At 50.6% G+C, this 8,820-nt stretch overlaps 1 long non-coding RNA gene and 1 pseudogene across 1 annotated transcript; both read left to right on the top strand.

Moving 5' to 3' along the window:
- The first annotated feature begins 1,231 nt into the window (after positions 1-1,231).
- Positions 1,232-4,483, top strand: LOC119103217 (transmembrane 9 superfamily member 2-like; annotated as a pseudogene).
- Positions 4,484-5,271: 788 nt separating this feature from the next.
- LOC119103948 (uncharacterized) lies at positions 5,272-8,806 on the top strand. Its single transcript, XR_005094845.1, has 4 exons — positions 5,272-5,458; positions 6,069-6,120; positions 7,504-7,691; positions 8,228-8,806. It is a non-coding gene; the product is annotated as an uncharacterized LOC119103948 (long non-coding RNA).
- Positions 8,807-8,820: the final 14 nt, after the last annotated feature.

The raw sequence follows: 8,820 nt of genomic DNA, 5'->3' as shown, positions 1-8,820 counted from the left end.
TGTATTGAATTGCTCTCAGCACAGGGAAGGTGTTCCAGCAGCATCTAGACCAGCTCCCAAACCAGAATCTAGATCAGTCTATTTTGGAGGTTAGGTTTTGAACGTCAGTTCACTTTGTCGACAATAAGCTTGAACTTTGTCTAGGCAACAAGAGTAATAAGACATGAATTAATAGGAAAGAGGTGATTAAGTCAGCAATAATGAGTAATATTGTCATCACCCAAAAAATGATATTGTTTCACGTCAGACACAAACACCAGGTTGTTAGCAAGTCAACCACGACAGCGACGACGGTGTCAAGTTGCTGTCAGTCAGACTTGCTTCGTAGCATGCCCCTGTGTGCTGTGCTTGGGCCCCCTGTGTTGCCTCATGCGTTTCCTGGTTTCTCTATCAGTCATGTGTGTTTTACAAAATGCAGAATGACCATTTTCTTCATCACGCTATCCCAAGTTAACTGGGTAGTTAGTATCCCGGGTACACGATTATCACCAAAATACTTTTTGTTCCACTCCCATAAATTCAAGCCCTGTCCCTTACACTGAAATAGCTGTCACGTGTCGGATCGTTGGCATGATAATCGAAGTCGTAGGTGGTGGCGCCGCCTGCGGCAGTGCCGCACCTGCAGGTGACGTCCCCTACATAATTACTTTCATCATTTTAGGGCAACGTCTACCAGAAGCACAGCATTCGTATGACGTTTCGCACGCTGAAAAGAACGACGCGAAGCGCCTGCGCAAACATGCAGCGAGGGCTAAAAACCGAGACCATGAGACCATGGCTGCGCCACGTCAAAATCACGGCTGGTGGTGCGCCCAAACATCACATGGAGATATCGACCTGTTCAAGGTGACGTCAGTAGCAGCATTGAGTATTGGGGCCATCAACTGAATACACTTGGCGCATGCCAGATAAGGAAAGCGACACGATATTGCATACGGGACATGGCAACGCGTGGAGGCCGGGGCTGGGGAGTGATAGCCATACCTGACCGGGGCTGGGGAGTGACAGCCATCCCCAGCCGAGGCTGGGAGTGACAGCCGTTCCCGGCCGGGGCTGAGAGTGACGGCCGTCCATGACCGGGGCTGGGGAGTGACAGCCGTCCCCGGCCGGGGCTGGGAGTGACAGCCGTTCCCGGCCGGGGCTGGCAGTGACGGCCGTCCGTGACCGGGGCTGGCAGTGACAGCCGTCCCCGGTCGGAGCTGGGAGTGACGGTCGGCGGGCTACCCGTCAGATGACGTCAGGCGACGACTCTCAGGAGTTTGGCTGGAAGCTGACGCATCGCGACATGTTCCGACCGCCTGGGCACGGCACGCTGCTCTCCATGCTGACCGGCTCCGGTGCCCAGGTGCTCTCCAGGATGCTCATCACACTCGATGGGTGACTGGCGGCCGCTTTGGTGGCCCTCGCGTCTGAGCCGTGTTTGGGCCGGCCCAGCGGTGATGGTTGTCCGTGCCATGGTTGACATCGCAGCAACACTGTCCTCACGCCTGGCGCTCTTTCAATGTGTGGCACTGTTAGCGGGACTGTACGGCACCCGTCGTTTGAAGAGGATTGTTTTGATTTAGTGGTCCCTGTAGCGGTTTGAGCAGGGCGGCTGTGTGTTTTAATGTTGCTGTTAAGGCCGCTTTGATTTTCGAGAAGGTAGTTGCATCATGCAATGACGTGGGCACAAACCGTTCATCGTATACTAAAAAAATCGTTAAAGAAATTTACATCTCCCGCATAATTCACTCAATTAACTGCTTTGGTCCTGCCTGTGCTGCGTCGCTGACCTTCTGTACCAGCACCGGGGCTGACTTCTGACTGCCTGCACCAATGTCGATGCTGACCTCCGACCGTCCATATCAGCGTCTTGTGTTGACCTCTGACCGGCCGCTGCAGTGTTCGCGTGCCTGGCCCTGCTGACACCGGTCAACTGCGGCTCACTGATGACCTGTGGGCTCGTGCTGTACGTCTGCCTGGGTACGCCCACTGGTTACGTGACCGCTTGAATCCACAAGCCGCTTGTTGGCGAGAAGTGGGGACTCTAGCTGCCGGCGTCGGGCCGCCGCTCTCTCCGGACAGAGGGCACCGGCGCTGACGAGTCGGCTTCGACCCGCACCCACCCGCCGCGCTGGCACAGAATTTGCATCGCTCATGCGTGCATCCTATTTGCGCTATTTCGGTGTCGCTGTAGATTTAGAACGTGATGGAAGCACTCCCGACCGTGAAATGCACCAAGCTGGGAAAATCGCCACATTTGAATTGGCTGATGATGCGGTGTGTGCGGGAGGCTGTGTCGTTGAGTCCTGCTCCCAATCGCAGTGGAGTCGGTGAATGCAGCCAACGTAATTGCCATTGGTCATTGGCAAGGCCTGTGCCCAGAGAAAAGAAATCACTGCTGTCAGGGTCGGCTGGGACGTCTGTTCCGCTAGATGCCGTGTCTATCTTGGGTGCAGTCAGACTGCTGTGGAGTGTGTCGACAGCGCTCCCGCTGAGCCCCCGCCCGCCTCCCGCCCGCAGCATTGTGTTCAGCACCACGCTGCTGCTGAACTTGGTGCTGTGGGCGCACGGCTCATCGGCGGCGCTGCCCGTCCTCACCACGCTGGCGCTGATCGGGCTCTGGTTTGACCTGTCCGTACCACTCACATTCGTCGGCGCCTACTTCTGTTTCAAGAGGCGCGTGCTGGAGCACCCGGTGAGCGCTAGGCGCGGACGGAGGGCGGCCGCGCGGCGTTACCGGCAGCTGCCCTCGAGCTCCCACTTTGCTTTCCAGAGGACCGGAAGCTCCTGGTGAAATGCCACGTGATATTTGTGGGCAAGCGCAATGCTAGTTCCCATTATCGCATGTGGAATTTTCCAAATGCGTGCTTGCGTCTTCGTCACCTTCGTTTTGTCTAAAAGTGCAAAACGGGCTGAGCAAGTGATGCCACTTACTTGTTGTGTGCCTTGCTGAAAGTGATTTGTGCATTGCCTTATGTCTTTTTGGCCAGTCACATGCCGTATGCAAAGTTGGTACAATAATTTACGCTCGACCCATCTTCTCACTATAGAATTTATTATGAAAGCAGCAGAGATTGCAATGCAAAAACTATATCATTGGTTATTATGTCATGCTACAGTGCAGCATTGAGGTAGTGCCATAACCATGCTGTTTGCATTGACCAGTGCCATTATATAACGTGCCACCTTGGTTGACTAGTATATGTCAAGCCCTTGAGTAACGGTTCATAAGTTACGAGAGACCGCTAACAACTTATTGAACACTGCCAAAGGAACATTTTCAGCAAGAATGTGCTTGCATCACAGTGGTTATGTCGGAGTTAACTAGTGATTTTATAACTAATCCTGAGCAAGAAAAACATTCTTGATGGCTCAATGTTCTCATCTTTATGGAAGCAATAACAATGCTTGGGCAGCCAATGCATGGGAATGTTACAAATTATTGCTAGTTTTTGGATGTGATCCCATTTCCAGCTACAAATAATAAAGCAACCATTGTGCACACCACAAGATAACAATGCCAGGACTATAGCACTGCACGCAAAGATAGGTCGAAAATACAGCACCAACATCCTCGACAGTCCTTGGCAGCTCACGCCGTTACGGTAAGAGACCCATATGACACTATATGACAGCTTTTACAGCATATCCTGCTTAGATATCAATAATCTGCCACAAAAACTGGCGATTGCTACATTATGTATGTCAAACAGTCCCCCAAAACTTTTCCTACGGACAGTACCAAGACCCAAAAAATCCACAAACAACCCAGCCATCCAACCGCCACCCGGCGCAGCACTCGCCTCGAGAACGGCTGGCTGGCGTCAACCAAAACCCCATAACCACGTCATCTTGCACGCGTTTCAAAGTGTTTTGCACGCTACCCATTGACCACTAACCGACGGACCTTGCCACGCCCTAGGAAGCAAGTCGCATTGAAATGGGCATTGGGATCCCAAAATGATGAAGGTTTTCTAGGCTCATCGAGCGAAAAGAAATTCACGACGCTTACCTCTAAACAACCTCACTTCATCTGTCGAGCCTCGGGTTGCCGGAGCGCGTTGTTTTACATCTTTGCGTGCTGAACTCCGCCGATTTGAGTATAAATCGGCGCTGAGCACCCCTTTCCTCTTAGTAAGGAGAACGGGTGCGGATAAACCCTTTTCAATCCTCCACCTTCCAAGAGGTTTTATATGGGTGAGGTTTTAAGACAACATAAAGTACATCTCCGGTAAGAGGGCGTACCGGTCGGATACTTTATACTCATCATGCTCAGGAGATTAAACTGCATTTATAGATAAAATTTCAGGCCAACCCGAAGGGTCCGCTGATTATCGAGCATGAAACTGGGTCAAAGACATTGACCTATAAAAGACCCGGCTCCTCTGCTCGCTGGAGTGTTGCAAAGGACCACATCCGGATGAGGGTTAAGAACAACTGTTTCCAGCGTTATCGTTATGGCGTCTTTTCTGTCTAACAGAGGCCGTCTGTTTTCTTCTGAGACCAGATATTACCCCGACTCCACCCACCTCCCCCACTTCTGCTACGACGCAAAATCGCAAAATCAATGTGCCTGGATGAGTCTGTTCAGCCGCTACCCAGGCCTTCAGAGCAAACTTTGCTGTGCCGTATTGCGTAAAATTGATGTCTTTGACAGCCTCATAATTTCCAAGGCCCTCGCTCCCATCATTTCCTAATCACACGCCTCCGAAGGTCGGCCATCCGCCATAGGATTGTCATTGCGAGGCCAACTTTCGCCCCTCTGCGTGGTGGCGCTAGTGTCGCAAGACAGGAACAACCGGCCGGTCGCGGCGGCAATGGAAGCAGGCTGTCCAGACTTGTAAAGGTCAATGGTCAAGGATGATAAATGCAATACGTGCTGGTTCACGACCTGGACATTAGGATAGCCATAACTTTTTGATGCGGCGTACCGGTTCAAGATTTTGTGTTAATCGTTACCAAGAGGTCAACGTCTACCGGCACACGAAGTTCAGAAATAACCTGCCTTTTTATTGTGACCTTTCGTATTAATATAGGTCCCTTAATAGAGCGTACTGGTCCGAGATTGTGTGCTCAATGTGCTCAGGAGATTAAACTGCATCTGTATACAAAGTTTCAGGCCAGTTTGAGGAATCCGTTGAATCCCGAATATAGACCTGAATCTGAATGCGAATGTGGTGCCAACTAGACGAATGTTGCTGTGGGCCTTGTCCGCTGGAGATTGCACCAGTTGTCATCAGCTGGCATGATGGGTTATAAGATTACTGGTTTATAAAGTTACAGGTACATTAGCAGTCTCCAGCTGCATCAAAAGCTGTAGCTGTTTTGTATTTCTTTTGACGGGCTGCTCCTCTGCTTTTTTACATTGGGTGTTTGCAGGAGCTTTGCTGAATCACTTTCTCTTCAAAACTACGAAATGTCTATGTACCTTCAGTGCAAACAGATCAGTACGATGATGGCGCTGCGTTCGTGGCAGGTTGGTGTATTGTAGAACATTGTGATCAAGGGTCATAATTGCTACATGATTCAGACATCTGTCCATTTCTTGTCAGTCTGTGTTTGTTCAGAAAAGTAGCAATGCTTCCAGCCCATGGACACATATCAGCCACATACTTGACAGAAAGTGTAATGCTTCATGAATATATTGCAACCTATGGTGAAAAAACTGGCATTTCTCCTTAGTTTGAGCATGTATTCATATATTACAGTGGTGTTCACGTGAATCAGTGTTTCAAACCAGTATGGATGGCCAGAAAGAATAATGCATTTTCAGATGAGGACAACACTTTGGGCTGCATTGCTTACCTTGGTCCATAGGAGTTTTATAGCTGATCTTTTATTACAGATCTATCTAGTGTATTTGAACATGTGTTACTGCCCTAAATCAAATGCATCTTTGAATTCTCAGTCCCTAAATGTTGCTCCACCCACATGGCACAAGAGATGTTTTGCAATGTGGCCTGTTCCTACCCTCTTCTGCTACTGTCCTCCATTGCACTCTTCTGCTGGGTGTTGTGTATCCTGAGACTTGAAAGGATCAAACTCTGGAATAAGAAAATATAATTTAATTTATAATCTTGTTCCAGACAGTGCACCCACATAGACCCCTCATCAGATTCAGAAATGGACCCATGGCAGGTAAGTGGATATAGGGAAGTTTGTGTTGCACACCACATGTGTTTTGTGCATTTTCCAGATATTTATGATCATTCTGCCATCATGGAGCCTATTTGCAAAACAACTGAAGGTTCATATTTTGATTTTAAAATGGTTGATGCATCCCAGATGGCATCATTTGAATATGGAACTGAATGCACTGAAATGTGCATTGGGTTGAATTTTTCTTTAGATAGACTATTTGTAGCATGTATGATGGTGCTGCATGAGACAGCATCACTGTCTTGCATGTTTTATATTGTATTAGGTTTTTCAGACCTTACTGCCATGGGTGCTGTTCTTACACTGCCCCCACCATGTTTTGTTGTTTGGTTTTGGAGTGAAAAAACAAAACAGCTGTCATAGTTGCTTGAGTAGTAAAAAACAGTGCCATAGGGTTTCAGAAGGGGGGATGACAAGCATAAATCCAGGAGGCCTTCACATGGCAGGCCTCCCCAATGTTATGGGCTCCCCCTGAATGATACTCTGCAGTGCCAAACAGTGCCACAGGGTTTCAGAAAGGGGGATGGCAAGCAGAAATCCAGGAGGCCTTCACATGACAGGCCTCCCCAATGTTATGGGCTCTCCCTGAATGATGCTCCACCCTGCTTGAAGTGGATATAAAGTTAGTAGCTTAGCCTGATTTGTAAGTTTGATGGAAGTGATCACAGCTTTATTGAATAGTAGGACAAAATTAAAGTTTCACAGCTGAGCAAAATAAGGGGGACTGAGCAGAAAATGATGTAACCAATCTACAAATGGGTTTTTCCAAGGACTTAACACACTGTCTCCTCAGTTGGGGTTTTGTGCCCCTCTGCTACAAAGGTGGGTAGGCAACTATACCCCCAGTTAATGCTCTGTCACAAACCAAGGAAGTTTGTTGAAAATTGGGAGGTACATGTGTAAGTTTCAAGATTTAAAAGCAAAGATTCTAACTTGATTGCAATTTTGAATGTGAATCTGCCCAACACAAAGAGGATTGGAATCCCAAGATGCAGTGGATCTCATCACCAGAAGAAATAGAGGAGGTCTTGTTCCATGTTAGCTACTGGGCTTGTAATGCTGTGTTGTTCGGAACTACTGAATGTGCCAAGCTGATGCACCTATTTTTGAGTATTGAGTAGGAGCAAGATAATTTTTCCTGCTTGGTGAGCTGACAGCTGTCTGAAGTTATTCAGCCCCAGTCAGCGCCCATAGACCCATTGCCAAATTTTCAGATCAGCTTTCCCCTCCCCCTCCCTGCAGGTATCTGCTCCCTGAGATTGAGACAGAAGTGAGACCAGTCAGTTTTATAATCATCCTTTTCTGGGTACATGTTGAAGTATATTCGGGCTGGTGGATCAGCTTCTGGGGTTTGCTTTCCAGTGTCTTCAGAGCGCCCAAGTACCATCTCATCTGTTCAGGTGGCAGCGCCACCCAGCGCCCCTAGCGCCCCTAGCGGCGGCAGCAGGAAGTGGAGCGTGGTGCACGCCGGCCCCGTGCTGGAGGAGTGGCAGGTCCCGGCCCGCTACCGCCGCCTTCCGATGGACGAAAAGGAGATGGAGGCTATCAATGTAAGGAAATGGCGCCTGCGTTACGTGATGCCTTCCGTTTTTCCTGACGAAGCAGCGTTGGGTTTTGGATCAGATACGGCTGTTGGCATTCTGTAGTTAGTTATTGGATTTAAGGGCGCCAACCGTGGTGGTTACCGCGTGATGATTGTGACGTTTCGCGTTCGTGAGTTTCACTGTCGTCAAACCGGAGAAAAACAAACGGTTGGGCCGGTATTCCAGATATTCTCCACACATTGTGCGAAATGTGTCTGTTTTGTGATGGGACATTTGGGCGGCTGATCCGTGCTGTCTGCGTGCCGACGCGCCTACCCGTCCCCTCTGCGGTTCCGCACAACGGCTGCTAAGCGTCACATCCGATAGTTCGCGTTATCCGCTCCGTCCAGCCAAATCTGCAGCATATGAGAATCCCCGGAGCCTCCGCTCTGGAGATGTCGGACTCCACCACCACGCCACCGCCGTCCGGGTTACCACGTGCGTGATGACGACCTGTTGACCCGCTGCTGGGCCGGCCATCGTCACCCGAGGGCTCGTTTCAGATGGGAGGCTCCGCGTAGCGCCGCGGTCGGCCGGCGGTAGCAGCGACGGCGCGAGAGCGAGTGTGAATGACGGGTCGACTCCGAGTCGACCGGGCCGTCAGCGGCCGCCCGAGGCTCACCTCTCCCCAGGGTCCGACGGGTCACTGGCGCCGCGGCCGGCCGGCCGGCGGTAGCAGCGACAGGCGCGAGAGCGAGTGTGAGTGACTAGTCCACTCCGAGCCGACCACCGACCGGGCCGCCGTGCCGTCAGCGGCCGCCCGAGGCTCACCTCTCCCCAGGGTCCGGCGGACCACTGGCGCGGCGGGCTGTTTGCGCGAAACCAGAACTATTTGTAAATAGCGTGCGAATGTAATCGGGAACGCGCTGGGCTCGCAGGCGACAGCGGTCGGTACTCACCAAGCCTGGGAGAGGGGAGGGGGGTCCTGTATTCTGGAAGCCTCTTGTTGAAAGTACTTCGTACAAGCTGCTGGTAAAAACGACCGGTCATACTCGTATGCATTGTAGCTGAATTGCTGGTGTTTGTTATTCTGCGTTGAGTGTGCTAGGTCACGTAGAGAATACACGCGCATTCGGGAATTATTTTTGATGTTTGG

Source organism: Pollicipes pollicipes, unplaced genomic scaffold (assembly GCF_011947565.3).
Source record: "Pollicipes pollicipes isolate AB1234 unplaced genomic scaffold, Ppol_2.1 Scaffold_5724;HRSCAF=6776_pilon_pilon_pilon, whole genome shotgun sequence".
Classification (NCBI taxonomy): Eukaryota; Metazoa; Arthropoda; class Thecostraca; order Pollicipedomorpha; family Pollicipedidae; genus Pollicipes; species Pollicipes pollicipes.
The sequence above is the reverse complement of the archived record's forward strand: the minus strand, read 5'-3'. Positions and strand labels throughout refer to the sequence as shown.